This window comes from Sinocyclocheilus rhinocerous, unplaced genomic scaffold (genome assembly GCF_001515625.1).
Source record: "Sinocyclocheilus rhinocerous isolate Xijiao unplaced genomic scaffold, SAMN03320098_v1.1 scaffold8, whole genome shotgun sequence".
Lineage (NCBI taxonomy): Eukaryota > Metazoa > Chordata > Actinopteri > Cypriniformes > Cyprinidae > Sinocyclocheilus > Sinocyclocheilus rhinocerous.
In genome coordinates, this window is record NW_015666800.1 from 3,574,004 (window position 1) to 3,594,580 (window position 20,577).

The following is a 20,577-nucleotide window of genomic DNA, read 5'->3' on the forward strand; positions in this document are numbered from 1 at the left end:
TGAGTTTTGGTCAGTCAGGGATGTCACTCACTCACTCACTCACTCACTCACTCATTCATAAATAAATGGAAAAATATGTGCATGATGTCCCTGCCCTAATTCTAAACTTTTGTCATATAAAGATGTGAAAAAAGACATTATTCTGTTCATTTATAAAGCTTTTTACTAGCAAGGCTCATACTCACAAGTATATTTGAGAGATTTTATAATATTTGTGAGGACATTTTCAGAATATTGTCCCTCACAAGTGCAGCAAATCAAGAACACACTTGCGCTCTCGTTCTTGGCACAAAAGCCTGGTGAGTGGTATCTTACTCCCTTATCAGATTCTGCAGCAGTGTACTTACGTTCAAATCATAAGTGGGTTATTATTAGAAAAAAACTGAACTTTATGAAAGAAAACCAAGCAGAAGACAGATTATTAAAATGAACTATAAGAGTAAATTTCTCTCTGTATGAGAGCATATGTTTGTGTTTGGAAGAGTGTTTATGCAAGTGTACTTGTTTTGTCCTCGTATAATGTGCCATGGTAATATTTCAGGCTGTTTGAGCCCTTCATTTATGCAGCTGATTACCACAAGCAAAACCATGGCAACTGGTTATGAACTGTCAGAGTCCCAACCATTTGTTTGGCTAAGTATTTACTTATCTACGGCATCTAGAGAGCCACAATTCATCTGTATATCGGTCAGAGGCAATTTCATCTGAGCCGTGAACATCTTCCACTAGCAACATTTGTAAGGGCCACCTAATGTTAAATGGTGTTCACAACACAAATGTCAAAGTGCCTTTAAGATGACTTCTTCTGCTGTAAGGTATACGGAGGCACACTGTTGTGATGTAAGCGTGCAAGCTCAGTGAGAGTTGAGAATGAAGTGAGAGATGGTTGCTCTACTGCTGTCTACCACATTATTGAGTCTATCTTCTTTTCTTTTTTGTTTGTTGCGTTACCAGAGTGTTTTATTACCTGTTTTGTACTCGCTCTTTTACATGTGTGTGAGAAGAGTATGCTGGTGCAGACAACTATAAATGCTCATGGAACGACTTGCTGATTGCCTTGAGTTTTCCTTCTCTAGCCTTCTGTTTCATCCGGGTAGACTCGTACTCTCTGGTAGACGTTACATGTTACCATGAATGTAAAATCTATAAAAGCTTTCGTAAAATAAACTGGTTTTATTTGTTTCCCAGACATAAATGCCAGCTATTGTTTAAGAAGCCAAAGGTATCAGCCGAAAGGCAGTGTTACAAGAAAACAAGGCATCTTAAAGCATAACTTTTATCATATTCTATCCAAGTATAAGTTAAATGATGAAAAACAGATGTGGCAGGTCGGTTTGTTTTGTTTTTTTGTGGACACTTTAAATTCAACAAGGTTTGTGATGACTCAACTCAGATTCCTTCACTTTTCAAGTTCACATGAATTTACACGCAAGAGAATCTCTAATTTAGCTCTCTGTTTTGCTGAAGACTAACACACTGTTTAATCTACAGCAAACAACAGTTGATTGAACTTGAATTGATTGACTCAATTTCGTTTTATGAAGCGCACCAAAGGACAATAAAGCAACTGATGACATGTTGATTACCCAAGGACACGGGAAACCACATAGGTAAAAGGTAGAGGTAATGAAAATGTATTCCTCTAAGCTCTCTACAGCGCTGAAAACATTTATTCATTCCTGACCTGATGTTGATGTTTCACCTGAACTGATAAGAATACGCCTTTAACATTATGAAGTTTCCAGGAAAGGAAATTATTTGTTGTGGCATGATCTGCTAAGAAAGTTTTAGTCAGTTTTCTTATTGTTAATAAAAACATTTTTGATAATGGAAATAAAAATAACAACTAACATAACCCAAATGTAATTAATTTAAATAATTTTTAATTCCAAATCTAAAATAATTTTTTTTAAATGTCCAAAACTGATTTTAGTTTTAGTTTTTGATAGTGTATTTAAAAATCTTTACAATTCTCATATTTCACTGTTGAACATTTTTAATATCAATGTTGATGCATTAACTTTGCAGCCCTAAAATACTATCACTAAAATGAGAACTAAATAAATCAACTGAATAAATAAAATGAAATAAAATTAACAATGATATGAAAAATAAAAACTAAACTGACTAAAACTAATTGAACATAAATAGAAATGAATCAAAATTGGAAATTCAACACTATAATACCCCTGGCTTTAGCCTTTAGTCCTACACTTTCACTAACTTCAAGTTAGAACATGACAGGAACAGCACAAACACAGCATGTGTATGCTGAGGAATTCAGACTTTCGCCTTCCTGCTTGTGTCTTTACCTGACTCATATTCATAGATGCCCTTTAAAGGTCAGAATGAAATAAACCACTGATGATTATCTCAGTGATGCGGTTCACAAAACAACAAGAAACAACTGTAAACACAACCCCCTGTGGACCTCCGCTGCTATTCCTTAAGGCGGTGGAGTGCAGGGACTCTGAGCTTATACCGGCCTTACACTTCAGCTCTGTCAGTGAGATCCACACAATAGTGCCTCATGGGAGAATAGAAAGAGGAATGAATGAGTGGATAAAGCAGCCAGACATCACACGGAAATCAATAAGGCTTCATATTCTCAGAGATGGTCTGATTACCCTGTGGGCTGCCTGTCATGTTTAGGCTTGATGTCCATTGTCCTTTTAGATGCTATCATTAATCTTTCAGTGTTGTTGAGTTCCTCTGAAAGAGCAAAAATAGAGTAAGTAACTCAGAGACTGGCTAACATTAAATGAAAGTTAAACACTCCATGGTATTGAAATCGGATACAATCTGATGCTGTTGGGCGTTGATGACTTGTATCTGCGCCTTGTGAGATTTAGTAAGTTAAATAAGATTCACTGTACAAAGAAATGTCCAAAGCCTTCGAGATTTCTATTCATTTCTGTGCCAGTTGTGGTTTTTAGAGAAAATCTGACACCTAGGATTAAAGCTGACATATGATTTGGCATGGTTCCTAGGAGGATATATAATTAACTTGCTGTATAATCAGCAAGCACATTCTCCTTTGTAGATCATTCCAAATGATGCCTTGATAAACGGCCGCTCGGCTTTAAGAAAGTGTTGATTTTTCTTTTGTTTGGCGGTAAATCAGCCGTAATTAAAAAGACAAGAGCAACTTGGCTTGTCATCTTCTCAATAACTTTGATGAGATCATTTTCTGCTACACCTCTAGAGAAAACTCATCAGGTTTTTGGGTTTTTTCGTAACTGGCACGCTGTAGAACCAAGCAATATTGGACAGGAAAGACAAACTTGAGACCAAAAATAGTTCTATACCACTAAGCAACCTCACAATGTCCAACCACCCACCTCCACACACACATACACACTGTTTCTAACAGCACTGCACCCTAGTCGGTGAGAATCCTCACTGAGCCTTGCTTTTTGAGAATAGAAACTCCTGAGAGATACACTCATGGCATGAAGAATTGTATGTGTTGTTGTTGTGTGTGTGATGCAAGAGGATGTGAGACGGGGCGAGCCGAGATGTCTGGTGATTTTGGTGATGTACTCAACCAGAGCATAAACAGAGCCACAGATATTTCTCCTTCAGCGCCTTAGGAACATTACTGGAAAAGCGTGGACATGCTTATGCATCTGTGATGAATATGTTTTCTTTACATTCAGAAATGTTGGCGGTTCTAGCCTTGTCCTGTTAACCTGAAGAGGTTTTTGTGCAAATGTGTGTGTGTGTGTGTGTGTGTGTGTGTGTGTGTGTGTAAAAATACATTCTGCAAGGAAAGTACGGTAATTCTCTTTCAACAACCAATACAATCAATAGCTCAGACTGCAATGGGCTAATAGTCAGAACTCATCAAATAGGTAAGTTAATAGTTATTTGGTTAGACCAAGGGTGTAGGTGAGGTAATATTGGTATTATCATTGGCTTAGTTGGTATTTAATTGTACTTACTCATTTACCCTATTTTTAAATTTGCCGTAATCTAATTCTCACTTAAAGTTAATTTTAAAAAATACAAAGTATGTATACATAAATAATGAATGTAATCTTTAACAAATATTAAAATTAATGTTTCTCACACTAAACATTATATTATCGTGATGCCCAAATTTACTTTTAGCATTTAAAACTACTGATTTTAGTTTTTTTTAGAAATGTAATATCAGTCATATTCGGCTGTTTGCCATAACCATAATTATCAACTTATTGGTATCAGCCACAATTTTAAATTCAGTGCATCCCTATTAAAAATTGTAATTTGTATAAATCAGCCAAACTATATGGATAGATATTCGCATTTCTTACTAGTTTTCCTTGCGACTCTGCATATGTGAGTTGTCACTGAATACAATAGCTGAGAACCTGAACTGTGAAAGTGTCTGAATTTTGCTGAAATTCTCGTTTTAAGGAATCATGTGATTCAAACAAGCTGCTTTCTTCTTTGTGTCATGAGACAGACCAAATAACAAAAGAATTTACAACAGCTTTGCATTTTAGCTGTACACACTAATGCATTATCATGACACCCTTTTTTTGCTCAGTCTGTTTACATTCAAAAAACCGATTCCATTTAGATCGATACCAAATTAATATCAAAATGTGCTACTTTTTATTTTTTCTTGTTAATCACTATGTCACATCAGACAACCCTTGCAGGAATATCGTCACAAAAGAGATAATTGCACATTTTACAGCATTTGACCTCCATCTAAAGGAGCAATAGAGCATCATAACTACATTTTATGCTACTAATTTTTGCATTCAGATAATGGGACCTTATTGTAAAGTGTTACCATGATATTTAGTCACCATTATTGATTAACATGCATTTGCACTTTAGTTCCAAATCCCAGTGAGCTCTACATAGACAGACTGATGTCATCATGTTTAAATGCATTCTAAAATGTCAAATCAACATAAACTCACATACACATAAACACGCACACACTTACCCAGGTTCAGACAGAACAGGGTGTAGAATGACTTGAGGGGCCCTGGTGGGAGCCTCAGGGGCCACATCTACAAAGAGAAAGTGAGACGGTAAGTCACAAGGCAGAGATGAGAGAGAAAAATGACATAATTTGTAAAAGAGTGTATTATTATAGACTAAGTTCATCACAACATGCAGGAGTACTGCTGAGAACAACAACTCTGATTTACACCAAAACAGACACTGAGAAAAAAAAATTGATGTAGAAACTATTTTTACTCAGGCATTGCTAGTATATTTGGCAAACAAGCAAGACATTAGAATAGTAGAAAAAATGAAATAGCATTTTCTTGCTGAATGTATTCCAATAAGCTTTGTTTTATTCACAAATTTGAAAATATATATATATTTTTTACGATGTATGCACAATCTCCATTTTAAAACATTGCTTGCAGTGACCTTTCCTCGCTTACGTAAAGTATTGTTTTGAGAGCAGAAAGCAACACAAAAGACCTGCATCATCGGTGTAAGTGTGAGTGGGACTGCGTTACCTAACTGAACAGCCCACTAAATCAGTTTACTTGCAACTTGTGTCTGCACAAGTGTTTTTATAAAAGGAAATCAAATTCTTTCATTTTACAAATGAAACATGGCACAGCAACAGTCAGTACTTATATTGTGTTTAATCAATCTGAGCACTGTAGCTAGAAATATTAGTAGGGATTACACAGTAGTCTTTTAACTTTGGTAGACTTCCATCTTTACCCAAATCTACACCCCATAGAGTATGCATAACTGGTTCATGGCCCACCGTAAAATTGGCAAAGAAGTTATTGTGTGGTGATTCAATAGCATTGACATATCTATCTAGTGCAGACAGCCAGCAAAGATTGAGTGGAACTATTCCAAATTTTCTGTCCAATTCAATCAAAATACAGCTTAATACAAGCACCTATTCATTCACATACTCCCATACATAGAAAGCACCCTATGTGATTAAAGTCACAATGGGATCTGTCTGTGATTATTATGATGTGTGACAGGCATAGTATAGGCTACATTACTGTCTTCCGCTTCAAATATCGCAAACGAACTTTGTTGATGCTCAGCAGATTTTCCTATGCAGTATTCTGCACGTTCGGTAACCTAAATGGCAATTTATCCTCAGAATGAGTTGTGTTAAATCGCTCAAGGCTGGGCATTATACACAGCGGTTCTGGCTTTTTGTCACACATCTCTGTTTGATTTATAGACCGGTGTCACACGCTCAACCACATAGAGCTTTTTTTTTCCTTGCAGAGAAAATAAGATCATGTGGGGTTTTTAATGTTATCATTGGATTGATAATGATTCCTGGCAGTGTGACACCTTCCCAAACCAATTTGTGGGTTTCCACTCTTAGGTGGCTCATCATTCTTTAGCAAAACAGCCTGTCAGAGGTGAGTCAGGTTTCCTCAGAGCTGATCCAATTCTGATTCATGTTGCTGATTCATGTAGCTAGAACTGACTGATCACATAAGAGATCTTAATTAAATGTCCTGCACAAGGTTTGAATGCCTTACTTTTAGATCATCTTCAAATAATGTGATAACCCTTACCAAAAAGTAGTATACTTCAAGTTTATTTTATTAAGTATACTTAAGTAAAGTTCAAGTATATTTTAGGTATACTTTACGTAGTAAGTATACAAATATCAGTGTACTAGTAGTATACTTGTAAGTGTACTATTTCAATACTCATTGGGACTAAATTGGTCCACTTTCTAGTATATAAAAGTATACTTTTAAGTATACTTTAAGTATAACAGTAGTAAACTTTGAGTACACAACTAGTTTACATCAATATTTTTAGCTTGTAGTGCAACTATACTAAAAGTGAACTTATGGGTATACTGATAGTTTACTAATTAAATACTTGTAGTAGCATTTTTGGTACACTTTGAAGTATATTCTCCGTAAACTACTAGTTTAGTAGTTTTATACCGCAAGTATACTTAGTAAGTTTTCTTTAAGTGAACTTTACATCATACTTTAAGTATACTACTATGTCCCTATTTAGGAATTAATTTGTACATATTTTGTTATATGAATATCTGAACATACAAAACATCAAAAGAACAGGGTATCTGCTTGTAAACAAAAACATTTTATTCTAGCTTCATGCATTGTTTTTTTTTATAAACACTTGAATGTGGGTAAGTTTTATAAATAAAAACAACATTTTGAACAAAAAGCTGAAAAATGACTATTAATTGGATTCAGAATGAATAAACTTCTTTTTCGTAAGGGAAGCGTTGTACGCATGATCACCTAAGGATTACTGAGCGCTTTAAATACTGACTTCAGCTTATTATACATGGCCTACACATGTCAGTGTGACAGGAGGTACAGCCATGTTGAGCTTTATTATTTTACCCATTCATTTTTGTCCGCATGGACATTGAAATATACACTATATGGACAAAAAGTATTGGGACACCTGACCATTACACCAAGGGACTTGGAAGTGGGAACCAGTAAATGTAACGTATCCTCTCATTATAATGAACAAAGTGTAGATGTAAATAAGAGATGAATTGTGCAGTGTAGAGAGATTAATTGATTATAGTGGAATTTACTGAAATGATCAAGTTATGACTTTTAAGTGATTATAAAGGGAGTGCACTTTACGCGCTTTCTTGGCTATATATAATGCATTCAGAATTTGAATAAAAGTTTTGTTTTTCAGGACCAACGTGACATTAGGGCCTTTCGCACCGCTTTAGTTCCAGAACTAAATGTACAGTACTAAAGTACTGGGACGATTTTGCGCGAACTATTTCCCAGTACCATTTAAAGGGTTGAAAGGCCCTATAGTGATAAAAATAACAATGGACTGGACCAAATATATGTCAAAATAGATACGCATGAAGGCTAAAGAACCTTCACTAATTTCAGAAGCACTCAAGGTGATTTGATTCTGGAACAGAGCCTGACTCTTCCGGAGCTCCTCCCTGGGACTCGAGACCGGTCTGTAGCACAGTTGCCACTCATTAACATTCACTCCACTGGCCCTGCCTTGCCCTGCTTCACCCCACTATTTATCTATCTATATCTACATCTATCTATCTATCTATCTAGATAGATAGATAGATAGATGTAGATATAGATAGATAAATAGTGGGGTGAAGCAGGGCAAGGCAGGGCCAGTGGAGTGAATGTTCTTGCACACCAACTCATCCAACCATGTCTTTATGGACCTTGCTTTGTGTACTGGGGTACAGTCATGCTGGAAAAGAAAAGCGCCTTCCTCAAAATGTTCCCAAAAAGGTGGAAGCATAGCATTGTCCAAAATGTTTTGGTTTGCTAAAGATTTCTCCTCACTGGAAATAAGGGGGCTAAGCCCAACCCCTGAAAAACGGCCTCATTCAATTATCCATCCTCCACCAAACTTTACAGATGGCACAGTGCAGCCAGGCAGGCAGGTAATATCAGGCATCCTCCAAACCCAGACCCGCCCATCAGACTGTTAAACAGAGAAGCTTGATCTGTCATGCCACAGAACACATTTCCACTGCTCCAGAGTCCAGTGGCGGCGTGCTTTACACCACTCCATCTAACACTTGGCATTGAATTTGTGATGTGAAGCTTGCACGCAGCTGCTCGGCCATGGAAACCCATTCATGCGACTTTTACGGACCAGGCATGCGCCACAACACTCAGTAACCCCGCTCTGTGATGTCACATGGTCTTCTGCTTCTGATTTGCTGCTGTTCCTAGACGATTCCACTTACCAATACCACTTACAGTTGACCGTGGAATATCTAACAGGGATGAAATTTCACAAACTGACTTATTGCAAAGGTGGCATTCTGTCGCAGTACCACTGTTGAATTCACTGAGCTCTTCAGAACAACTCATAATGCAAATGCATCAGTCGCTGCCTCGGTAATGCAAGTGTTTACAGACAGAATGAGATGTAAAGAGCGACCGTATTATGGTGGATGATCAGATATTTCTGTTCATTTTGATCAAATAGCACGCTTGCTCAGTTATAGAGAGGAACTAGTAGACAGATAACAAGTTACTACATGCATTCACAGTTCAGCACAGTAAAGGTGGGCGTACACGGTGCGATTTTTGCTGTCGTACGAGCTCGCAGGGGATTTTTTTCTCTCGGGAGAAAATCGCAGATGCTCGCATGGTCGCGGCTCGTACCGTGTGAGAAGAATTACGGGCCGATCCGAGACATTACGAGCACCTCTCGTCCTCCCGATAATTTTCAAACATGTAAAAAAAAATCGGATGCTATCGGTATAAATTTGTGGGGTATGTGCGGTTGAACGAGGCGATTTGGCGATCCATCTGAAGTTGACCAATCAGAAGATGACAAAAACCATATAGTCTATAATAATTTTAGTTTAATTATACAGTTCTATTTTTTATTTGTTATTCCGAATGTGCCAAATTTGCCGTTCAGCTTTATGAATGAATATGCCTGTTGTATTTCCGGCAAAACGAGCAGAAATTCAGAAATGGCCTACTCCCTCGAGTTCTTTATGAAGAACAGAAAGTCCATGCTTTTCTCTGCTTTTCAGCCATTCTCTTTGCCATGGCCTTTGTCTTCGTTGTCTGCCACAAAGAAAACTATTTCGTCCTCAGAATCCATATTTTTATGAATGGCGCGAAACGTAATGCTTACTTCAGAGTTTGTAAATTCGTGTCGTGTGTGACTGCCTCCGTACGATTTTCGGATAAACTCAATCGTGACATGTGCCAGAGCTCACGACGTTCCGACCTTCAGAATCGCACCGTGTACGCCTGCCTTTAGCCAACCGTGCTGAGAATTCTGGGCAGAGAACGGTTTGTGATGCACCAAACCAAGCTGAAGTGGAAATATAACTGCAACAGTGCAACCATTCCGTTCTTAGAACCGTTAGAGAAATGGTGGGAAGACGGTTATATATTCAAATGATTGGGCTAATAAGCATCCCAGTTTAAATGATTTGAAACAATATATTTGCACAAGTAGCCTATATGTTTCAAGTGTTGTCTGTGTTTCAAGACTGTTTTTAATGAACGCATTTTGTCAGGTTAAGCAAACTAATTCAGGTGTAATTAGATCGTTAGAAAGAAAGGCTTTCAAAGAAATTCAAAAAACTTGTTGACATTTACGGACCTCAGAGAACGTAGAAGGAGCGCTGCGGCAGGACTTCAGAGACAGCGAAAGAGGGAGGGAGGGGGTGTGTGCGTGAGAGAGACAGAAGAGAAAGAGATAGAGATATAGAGAGAGCAGAGAAGACAGCAGCACGAAACGGGACAGTGTACTATTGCGTTCTAATCGTTGCTCTGCACTAACTAAATAAAATAATATATGTTTTATTCTCAGGTGCTGATCATATTATTCAAAGCTTTTGGGCTTTTTTTAAGTGATATACGCTATAAAGTGTGTTCTCATCTAGCGTTGGAGTCTCATGTAACTATGCAAGATCTTTAACCATATACACTGAGGCGGAAAAGGCGCAACACACAGTATGCAAAGCGTAAGTGACCGATTTAAAAAGAAAAGTTATTTTGGATACTCGACTTGAAGCGTACTGGTGACTTTGAATTGAAGTCTCCCGCGTGATGAAATGGTGAAAACCTGCAACTTCAGCTCGGTAAGTTCTTGAAACACCTGACGATATATTTCTCAGTCTGAATCCGTTACGATGTGTGCTCAGAATGCAGTGACTCTATAGGGATTCATTTCTGAACGTTAAAATCTCAGTCAACATTTATGCGTGTCAGTAGGTCAGTTAAAACGTTCATTTTTATTAAGTTCATTTTTTTTTTTTTTTACAAAAACTATAATTGAAAGCTTGTTGTTTTGGAGTAAAAGCTGAATGCGTTTGAATGACTTGAGATGATGTCTGTTTCCTCTCTGTCCTGAACCCTATTGAAAAATACCTAGCTGTTTTGGAACATGTTTGCGTTTTTTGTTTGGTGTGAGATTGTCTACGAGCTTGCTACCAGGTAGAAACAGGTATCATGTTTCAAATCACAGGTAGCATCTTTAGCTGGAATTTCCAGCAGAAAAGTGCTCTGGCAGCATATCATCTGGTAGCGTATCATGATTTATATTACAAGTTAATGCAAACCTGAGATAAACAGCAGGTAGGAAACATCAGCATGAGAAACTCATAATGCACCACAAATAAGATATTTAATGAATGCATTCCCTGCCGAAAAACACAACTGAAAGTGGTTTGGTGGTTTAATATTGTGTTTGCAGGTTTAATTTTCGGGTAGTTTAGCACGTTCTTAGCACGGTTGATAGTCAAAACTTATAGCACAGAGTCAGACCATATTTCTTTCCTATTTTCTTTCCTAACACTCCCCACCACATTTTTTTTAAATAAAGGAAGTCCACTGTGGTGTTAATTAGCCATCTTGATTATGATGATGATTATGATGATGCTCAATCCATCAGGCTGAGTTTTTGAATGTCTACATAGCAATGCGCCTGGCATGGATGACCATTGTTAAAGGTCATGGGCATGATCAGCGTCAATGTGTGTTTGAGTTTTACAGTCTATCAGGATGTATAAACTCTCACAAGTGGTGTGATAATGTATGAAGGGCAGAGCACTACTGGTCACTGTAACTCACGGAACGGCAACGTCGTTCAATCACTTTTTGCCTTTCTCTCGCCTGTCGCCTCCTTCCTCCTGCTTTGTCACCCTCCCTTGTCTGACTCTCATGCCAACACACAGCACAACTGCAGTATGTGAGAGATGGACAGATAGCTGGTGTGAAAGGGAAGCATATGTGTTGGCTCTTTGAAAGCTCAGCATGAATCATCAGCAGATAGCTGTGTCCTCTCTGAGCAAATCCACTGTCCAAACCTGCCCGAATGACCAGACCTGATAATGTGAGAAATAATTGCATATAGGCATTCTGAAACATGATGCTTTGTAGGCCTGATCTGGTGGGAAATACACAGACATGTTAGTTTAATCTGGTGACTCATTTAAAGTATATTTTTTACCTTTTTAATTACCACAATGCTGAGTCAAGATCATTTTTCTGTTACAAAGGTTTTGCATGTGGGAGGAATATATTCATCTCTATTCTTTTGAGATTTACCATGTTTGTTTGTCTTTCAAATCAATTTTCTGTTTAAATTTCAGCTTTAATTTAGAAATGTTTTTGGATAGAAACTAACTGTCTATCAAACATTTTTACATGGTTATATTTTATATTAATTAGTGCTGTCAATCGATTGAAAACATTTATAAATTAATCGCATATTTTTCTGAAATTAATTGAAAAGAATCCCACCTAACATTAAAGTTTTTAAATATACTTTTATATTGCAGTAATTTCACATTCAATCTTCAAATTAATGTAGAAATAACAATAGACAGTATATTTTTAATATTTGTTTAACATTACATCTTTTTTATGACTGAGTATCACTGATACCAATACTACTGATGTCTCGAGGAAATTGTTTTTCCCCCTAATATTTAACGATTGACTATAGCCATTCAACATCACAGCATAATTGAGAGCTATCAATTTTAACATTTATTAGACTTAAAAAAATAACTTCTAATTTAAGTGAACTTAAAGCAATCTTCACATAAGCCCATTATAATAAATGGCATATTTAGCTACCTGTGCCCTTCAGCAAGTAGGCAATTAAATATACAGAAATTGATAAAGTTATCAAACACTAAATTCTAAATTAAATATAGATTCATTCTTAAAGCTACAAAAGTTATTGATTTCCTCTTTTTTTCTTTTGTTCTCTGTTTAACAGACATCACAGCAGCTGGGTTATTAGATTTTTTTGGCTGCTATTATTTTAAGAGCTGCTGCTGCTGCTGAACATGACACGGATCTGACACGCATCTTATTTTCTCACAACTATTTACCTTTTCTGACCCACTTCAGCTCTTAAAGTCTCTATAATGAACTGACGAGTTGAATCGGGTGTGTTTGATGAGGGAGAGAGTGCTGGGCTGCTCCAGGACAGTTTTGAAAACCACTGCATTTCAGAGACATATTCTTAAATGTGACTTATATAAAACAAATACTTTCATTCATGCACAATTTTAAGGCAGCTTTAATTGCCTTTTTGGTAAATTCATCATGACTTAACTGACAACATAACTACGACATTGCATGCTCATAGTTTCTTTTGCGCTTTAATATAATACAGTGTGCGCAATTGAAGAACACGCGCTACAAGCACAGTATAGTGGCTGACAGGACAGGAAAACTCGTCAAGTCTAGTATATATTTTTTTCTGAATATACACAGTTTTTCTTTTGCTATAAGATAAGATAACATGTTGAATATCTGAGTGGATGTGCATTAATGTATTAATGCATTAAGAATAAAGGGATGGGCTAAATGGACTTCAGAATAGGACTGTTAGCTGTCACACGCTGAGGATGCATATATGACTGTGTATGTATTTAGCTGTATTTGTGTTTAGGAGAGCATTTCAACTTATTTAGTCAGTTTAGTCAAAGATAACCAGTTTAGTCAGTGGTAGCAAATGTATGCATTTTACATGCATATATATATATATATATATTTATTTATTTATATTTTTATATTTTTATATTTTTTTGCTGCATTTGAGATTTGCATATTTGCTACCAAACCTCTGACTAAACTGGCTATATGTGTATGATTAATTTTATTTGCATATATTTATATTAAATATATAGACTGTAATAGACTAGATGTGTAATATCCTAGACATATAGAGCAGGGAACAAGAAGTTTATTTTATGCATCTGTATTTTCTGTATGTAGGACAAATTAAACAAAAACTAATCTGATTTCATCCTTTTTTTTTTTTTTTTTTTTGTAATTTTTTAAAAGTGGTCGTGATGTGTTTTCATTGTATGGTTCGTATTGAACAGAGTGTGAATTTCCTCTCCTTTTGAGTTTCACTAAAGAGCAAGTCATATAGGCTACTATTTTCATCAACAGTGTAACTCAAAGCTTTTGTGTCTTAGTCAAGTTAATTCTGGAGTCCTACATATTGAACAACACAATAAAAAAAAATTAATCCCACTGAGATCATCTTAATCTGGGATTTTGTGGAGAAAGTACTGATGAGGCATACGCAATATTCCCTCACAATATTTGTCAGTTGAAGCTCTTTAATTTGACATATTTACACAAAACCTCTGAAAGTTTCTATTTCTCATTTGCCTTACAGCTTTAATTTTTACAAATATTAACTTTAAAGTACTCTAATTAAGATTTTTCACCTTCTGCTCTTCAGAACTCAGTCATATTTGCGGATATGGTTTGTTCTCTCTCTGTCAACCGTATTTTATAATTGTTTTCCCCCAGTGCTTGAGTTCATTACTCTGTAATGGATGATTACATAATATCTATAACTACCTCCAGATCATTAGCATTTACTGCCTCTCTGTTCTATTTCTGTCCCGTCATTACAGTCAGCTTCTACCCATGAGCCAAATATGGCATAAAAATATTTTTTAAAGTCTGCCTTGACAGCTCTGCTTATTTGATGTGTTCTGCTGAAGTTTGCTACTACCAGGTTTGAACATACTTGACTAAATTTATGTTCCTGATGATTTTAAAAAACCTCTAAAGGGTTCTGAAAATACTTGAAATTAGTTTTGAGTGCACTATGAAGGGTTTCTTTGGGTTTCTTAAATTAGAAATCTTTATTGTGGACACATATTAGAACTATGTCCATGTATAATAATAATAATAATGATAAGTTGGATGAGTGTGACCAGAGAGTGAAGTAAAAGCAGCCAACAAGTGCCCAGGTGGCACCTCATGAATTTAATTGAGAGAATGCCAAATGTACAGAGCTGGATTTCCATTGGTGTTATCAATTGTGTCATGGATTTGATGGCTTTATTATTATAAATGTGGAAAATACTAATAAAGTATAAGTTGGATTGTCCAGACTTTTGACTGGTAGTAAATGTATGTGATAGTGAGTTTATTTTGTATGTATGAGTTATTCACTGACTTTTAATAAGACGAGTGACTTCTATTTTTTTCTCACACTCCTCCTGTTCAGGGAGTATGTAAGTTTGGTGAGTGTTATGAAATTCTGTGAAAAGGGCAGATTGCTTTACAGCAGCAACAAATGCACATGTACAGCCATCCACTCTTTATGACAGTGGATTCCACTCTTTTAACTGTGGGGGGGCTCAAAGTCACAAAAATACACAAAACTACATACAGTTGCTTAATTGTTATAAACAGTTTTTCAAATGTATTGGTTTATTTTTTTCTGTGAAACACAAAAAGAACATCATATATGTTTCGATAGACATGAGGGACTAAAAGATCAACTACACCAAAGAGAGTCTCTGTAAATAATGTGTGCAATGCTGAGGCTGGCATGCGTGGTGACTTCTGATTGCTTATATCAGTCTTCTACTGGGCTTTTAACAGTCATTCCTTTCTAAGAATTACAAACAATCTCTGCATATTCTTGCAGACAAGCATGTTCACTTACATACATAATGGCATGTGCATAGTGTTAAGCATCAAGGATTGTCCCACTTTACTGTTCACTTACATAATTATATAACACTTCTGCTGTAGCAAGGTCTTCTTCAATTCTAGTCCTCCTTCAACACATCTGATGTAACTTCAAGATGCTTTGCGTAAGCAGGATATCTTTGAGGATATCTTTGAATATGTATCTGCGTGTTTGTGTTATAGACAAAGTTTGGCATTAAAGAAAAAAATCATTACCCTTTAAAAGTTTCTGTCCATCACTCCCTTGCAGGGTAGAAATAATAGGACATCTTGGTGGAGTAACAGCTAAAGGGTTTTTTCTCACTGAGGTCCAGATTGTTATATACAGAAAGAGTTAGTCTTAAGGAGAAAATCCAGCAACGCTGTATCTTCACCAATCTGAGCTGTTTAGGTTTGAAACAAGTCTTGACCTTCATAAGTGGTTTATTTAAACTCAAGTCAAGTTCAGCTGAATTCATTTTTTAAAAAGACAGGTGATCTTGTTATCTGATTCAGTAGGTTCAGGTTCAGTGCCGGCCAAGCTCTCAGCAGAGATGATTGAATGCTGTTCTTCTGAACTATTAAAAATTCATCACTTCCCAGGTTCCACCATGTCACTGCAATCTTTGTGTTCTGTGGAGCCTGATGTGATGGAGGAAGTCAACACGTTCATCACACATTCAGAGCTGTCTCTGTGTTTCAAAGCTCCTTGGCTAAAACATGTTTTCCATTATTTTTGAAATGTTGACTCTCAGAGAAGTCAGTGGTTGTTTTTTTCTACACACGTGCTTTGAAGATTGTAACATGGCTTCGAAACATGCTTCAAAGAAACAAATGCTATGTGTTCATCTGACAAATAAAGTCAGCCTTACCTTGTTATGATCTCTGTTCTGAATTTCCTTACCGCAGATGGTACAGATTACCTCTTCACCTTATGTTCCTAGATTGGTCCACAGTTTCATGATTCACCCAGAGTTGTGGTGCTTGGGAGAAGAACAGCGCAGAGAGGCTTAAAGAAATTGTTCGCCCAAATACGATTTTTTTTTCATTATCTTACCCTCACGTCATTATAAGCCTGATTTTCTTTTCTTTTCCTTGAACGCAGATTGTGGAAAAATTTACTATAGGGTCTCGGGCTGTCAAGTGAGGATGCACAATATATATCTGTACCATATCAGTTATTGGCCAATTTTTTAATATATCTTATTGGATATATATTGGCAGATATCGGATGTTTAATTGTTCATATTCATTTCCCCTATTTTGTTTTTCATTTAGATAAGCTTTTCCATTATCTAACACTTACTTAAAGTTGATTTTTAAAAACACTTTTAAATGTAATCTTTAGCAAATCTTAAAATTAATACCCATTTTACATACAATAGACCAGCCACAATATTCCAACCATATCCGTGTTCAAACCGACTATACTGGTAATATAGCTGATTGGACACTAGGTGGTGCTAGCATTTAAAACTATATAATTTTTTTTTTTTTAGTCAGCTTTACCGGCTGATTGGTATACACCAGACTTTTAATATTGGTGCATCCCTACTGTTAAGCTCCACACAACATCATGAAGGTAGTCCATTTGACTTGTGCATTGTTCCAAATCTTTTGAAGCCATTCAATAGCTTTGTGGGGAAAACAAACCGAAATATAAGTCTTCATTGACTTATTGACAGTGTCAATCAAACCTGACGTGACACATATACAGACGATTTTTGTAAATAATGACCTAAATTTCAGCATGTTCCTCACAAATCTATTGCATGGCTTGAGAAGAACCTGAAGTCTGTAAATAAGTCATACAGGTTTGGAACAACATGAAGGTGAGTAAATGATGACAGGTGAACTGTTTCATTCAGTTTTTAAATTCTACTTCAAAACTTCTTCACTACACAGCTACCCTCAAACAACCAAAGTCATTTTATGATTGAAACGTTGAAGGCTTATCTGCTAGAGCTATTTAGGAGTGCTAACTGTTTAGCCTGGGATTTTGAGTTCTGCAGTGTAATTCAGTCAGAGGTTTACATGATTAGTGAAGGTTTAAGATGGCAACAGATGAAAATCACATGAATGCTGTGAGGCTTAGGCTCTTATGTGGCTTAGCTGGTTTAACTACATTTTAAGACATTGCAGCACTAAAATCTTTGCGTTTTCGCTTTTTTCCCCCATCCCCATGTCTGTGGATCTTCATTCCTTGTTGGATTCTATGGAGTCGTAGAGAGAGAGAGTCGACAAGCATCTCCTGTTCAGCACAGCAAGGTTCCAGATTTAAGGTGATTGAGGACATTTCCATGAGCAGATCAAAGCAGAGTACATACCTTGTATCTGACACATTCATTCTAACTATAAAATAAAATGTCTTTCTTTATTTGCATATTTTTGATGAACACAATTCAGACTTTGTACTAGGGCTGTGCGATTTGGGGGAAAATATCAAATTGCGATTTTTTTGACAGATATTGCGATTGCGATTTGATTTGCGATTTTAAATTTGCAAAGGCAAGCTTCAGCTCAATATTGCCAATAATGTGCAGCACAGTATGGGTATCATTACTCTGCTGAAAAAAACAATAGAAACCATCACAGAAATTCTTATAGTTTCCATTAAACCAATACAAAATTCCTTTTTGTTTTGGGCATTATTCCAATAGGAATTACTGTTGTTCTATTGGTTGCCATCTGCCAGATTACATCCCACCAATAGAATCCATCAAATAGACACCATTATAGTTTACATTAAAACCAAACAAATTCCCATTATAACCCTGAAATCCATAAATTTTTTTGTGTTTTAGGAGGGGTTCTATTGTTTTTTTTTTCAGCAGGCAAGATTATAATGGTATAACTACTTTTACAGAATGAACTTAATTACTGAATTTCACAGAAAATATTTGTTTATTTTTTATAAATAAAGAACTGTATTTCTTAAGTCAATTATTAAAGTATTACATATGTTACATAGGCTGATTTAGTCATTTTTAAGTATTTGGGATTTTAAGAACAAGTGGAAAATGTGCTGAATGTTTCATTTCATCCAAGTGAAATTAGCAAGCAGTTAGACTGAATTTACATTCGTTTTAAACGCAGAGCCAGGCGCGAGTCGACACAGGTTGCGCCAAGCCTCATCCATACTGCCAGATGCGCTCGTGAAGACTTGCCGTGCGGAGCCGGGTGCGAGTATAAACGAGCATTACGAGACAGGCTGCGTGAGTGCAGCAAGTAATGTATTACATTTTGGAAGTAACTTGCCCAACTCTGGTGTTTACGCAGTTGGCTAGAGCAGTGCTGATTGGGGAGAACGGAGGTGCACTCACTCTTGACTGCAGCTCAAGGCTGGCATTCATGCATATGCTCTGGATCAGAGTAATATCGCGTCCACATCGCAGGCTTTGCGATTAGGAAATCGCAACGTCTCAAATCGCGATTTCGATTCGATTTCAATTAATCGCACAGCCCTACTCTGTACTGAGCATGATCATTCCATTTGTAAAATCTGATTTGCTTTTCCTGTAGATAATTGTAAGGTTGTTCTTCTGCAAGGTCCTATCACTCATAGGACAACCATTCAATCGCAGCCACTTAATGAGCAAAGTTACAGAGCTAAATCAGCCTTAGTTTACATTGATATTGATTGTTCCCAGATACATTGATCAGCACAAATGAGCAAGTTGGTTTAGACTCTTCTGTTTATTGACATTCATAGACTCTGCATGTCACTCTGACGATATTTGACCTGTGATCATAAAGCTCTTGAATCTATAATTCAAATGCAGCGCACGTTGCCCGGAGTCTGTGGTGCTTGGACCGAATCCCAGGTTTCAAACTCAAGCCACACACTTCACCCGGTCTTCAATATTTAATTCAGAAACGCAAACAGCCATCCTGCCTCAACAAAACACCTTCACACGTATCATTCTTGTCCTCCGTTAATGGCTGGGTTCATAAAGGTCTGATGAATTGCATCTACAGGACATTCACACCAAGATTGAAAAGGTCTAAGGGGCAGGAAAATATGTTTGCAGGGCTGAGCACTTATTTGATTGGAAAGACCACAGGGATGTGATAATACTGCCATAAGAGTCGAAGCGCTGTTTTCTTAAGAAAGAGTTCTATATCAGTTCAATCGGTTGTTATCTACCAGATGCTTTTCAACTCAGTGTGACCTACGGTGCAGTAATTACAGCACAAGTCCTCTGGAGCAATTTAGGGTTCACGGCCTGCATTATCAGACATAAAACCTCTGCTCTATGTAAAAGAGAAAAGAAACTGATCAGATAACTCTTTATATTCATGCATTTATTGGCTCTTCTCTAAAGCTCTATTTGAATCAAATTGTGTGACCATATTTTACCCTGGATGTTGGAAACTCAGTATTACTGCATAGAGCTCTACAAATTAAGATCACCAATATTGAACTGGTCCTTGGAGCTTGCTAGAATTGTAATCCTTCAGTGAAAACAACTAGAACTGAAAAATCTATTTAACTGGCTCCATACACAAACGCAGAGATGCACTGAGCTGTTTGACAGTGTAGTCTCTGTGTTTGTGTCATTTACAATACCAGACCACAACTTGATTGCTGCTGTCTGTTTTTGATTTGTGTTTTTCCCCATATTCATTACCTTACAGGGATCAACAATAATGCTTTTTTCTGCTGGTGGTTTAGATTTGCACTTGCCCTGCCAATATTTTCAGTTATCTGTCTTTCAATGGTTTAAATTATATTATTGATCAAAAAATTACTTTCTTTAGCAACAATTTGTGTGTCAGAAAAAAAAAATTGGTAGTTCAGATTTGCACTTACCTTGCCAATATTTTCAATTATCATTTTTAAATCAAAAATGTACTTTTTTTTTTTGCAACAATTTATGTGTCCCAGAAAATGAATATATAATTTTATCTAATAAAGAATCGTCTCAGGTTACTTATGTAACCATGGTTCCCTGAGTAGGGAACGAGACACTGCGTCCTATAGGGGTCGCTATGAGGAACGCCTCGTCGTGACCCGTGTCTGAAGCACATTGAAAAAACACCAACAACACGTTGGCCGGCGACAGCCCATAACGTCACTACCGGTGCGACTATAGTATAAATAGGCGCCGGGAGAACATGTCATTCACTTCTTCGTCTGAAGCTTGCGTTCGAA

General features: G+C 36.7%; 1 protein-coding gene across 1 annotated transcript in view; it reads left to right on the top strand.

Annotated features, from left to right (window-relative positions):
* Positions 1-10,506: 10,506 nt before the first annotated feature.
* Positions 10,507-20,577, top strand: part of LOC107733202 (5-hydroxytryptamine receptor 1D-like) — a 23,172-nt gene continuing 13,101 nt past the window's right edge. The window contains exon 1 of the mRNA XM_016544752.1: positions 10,507-10,561. The gene's annotated coding sequence lies outside the window, so the exon portion shown is untranslated. The remainder of the gene's footprint in view (positions 10,562-20,577) is intronic.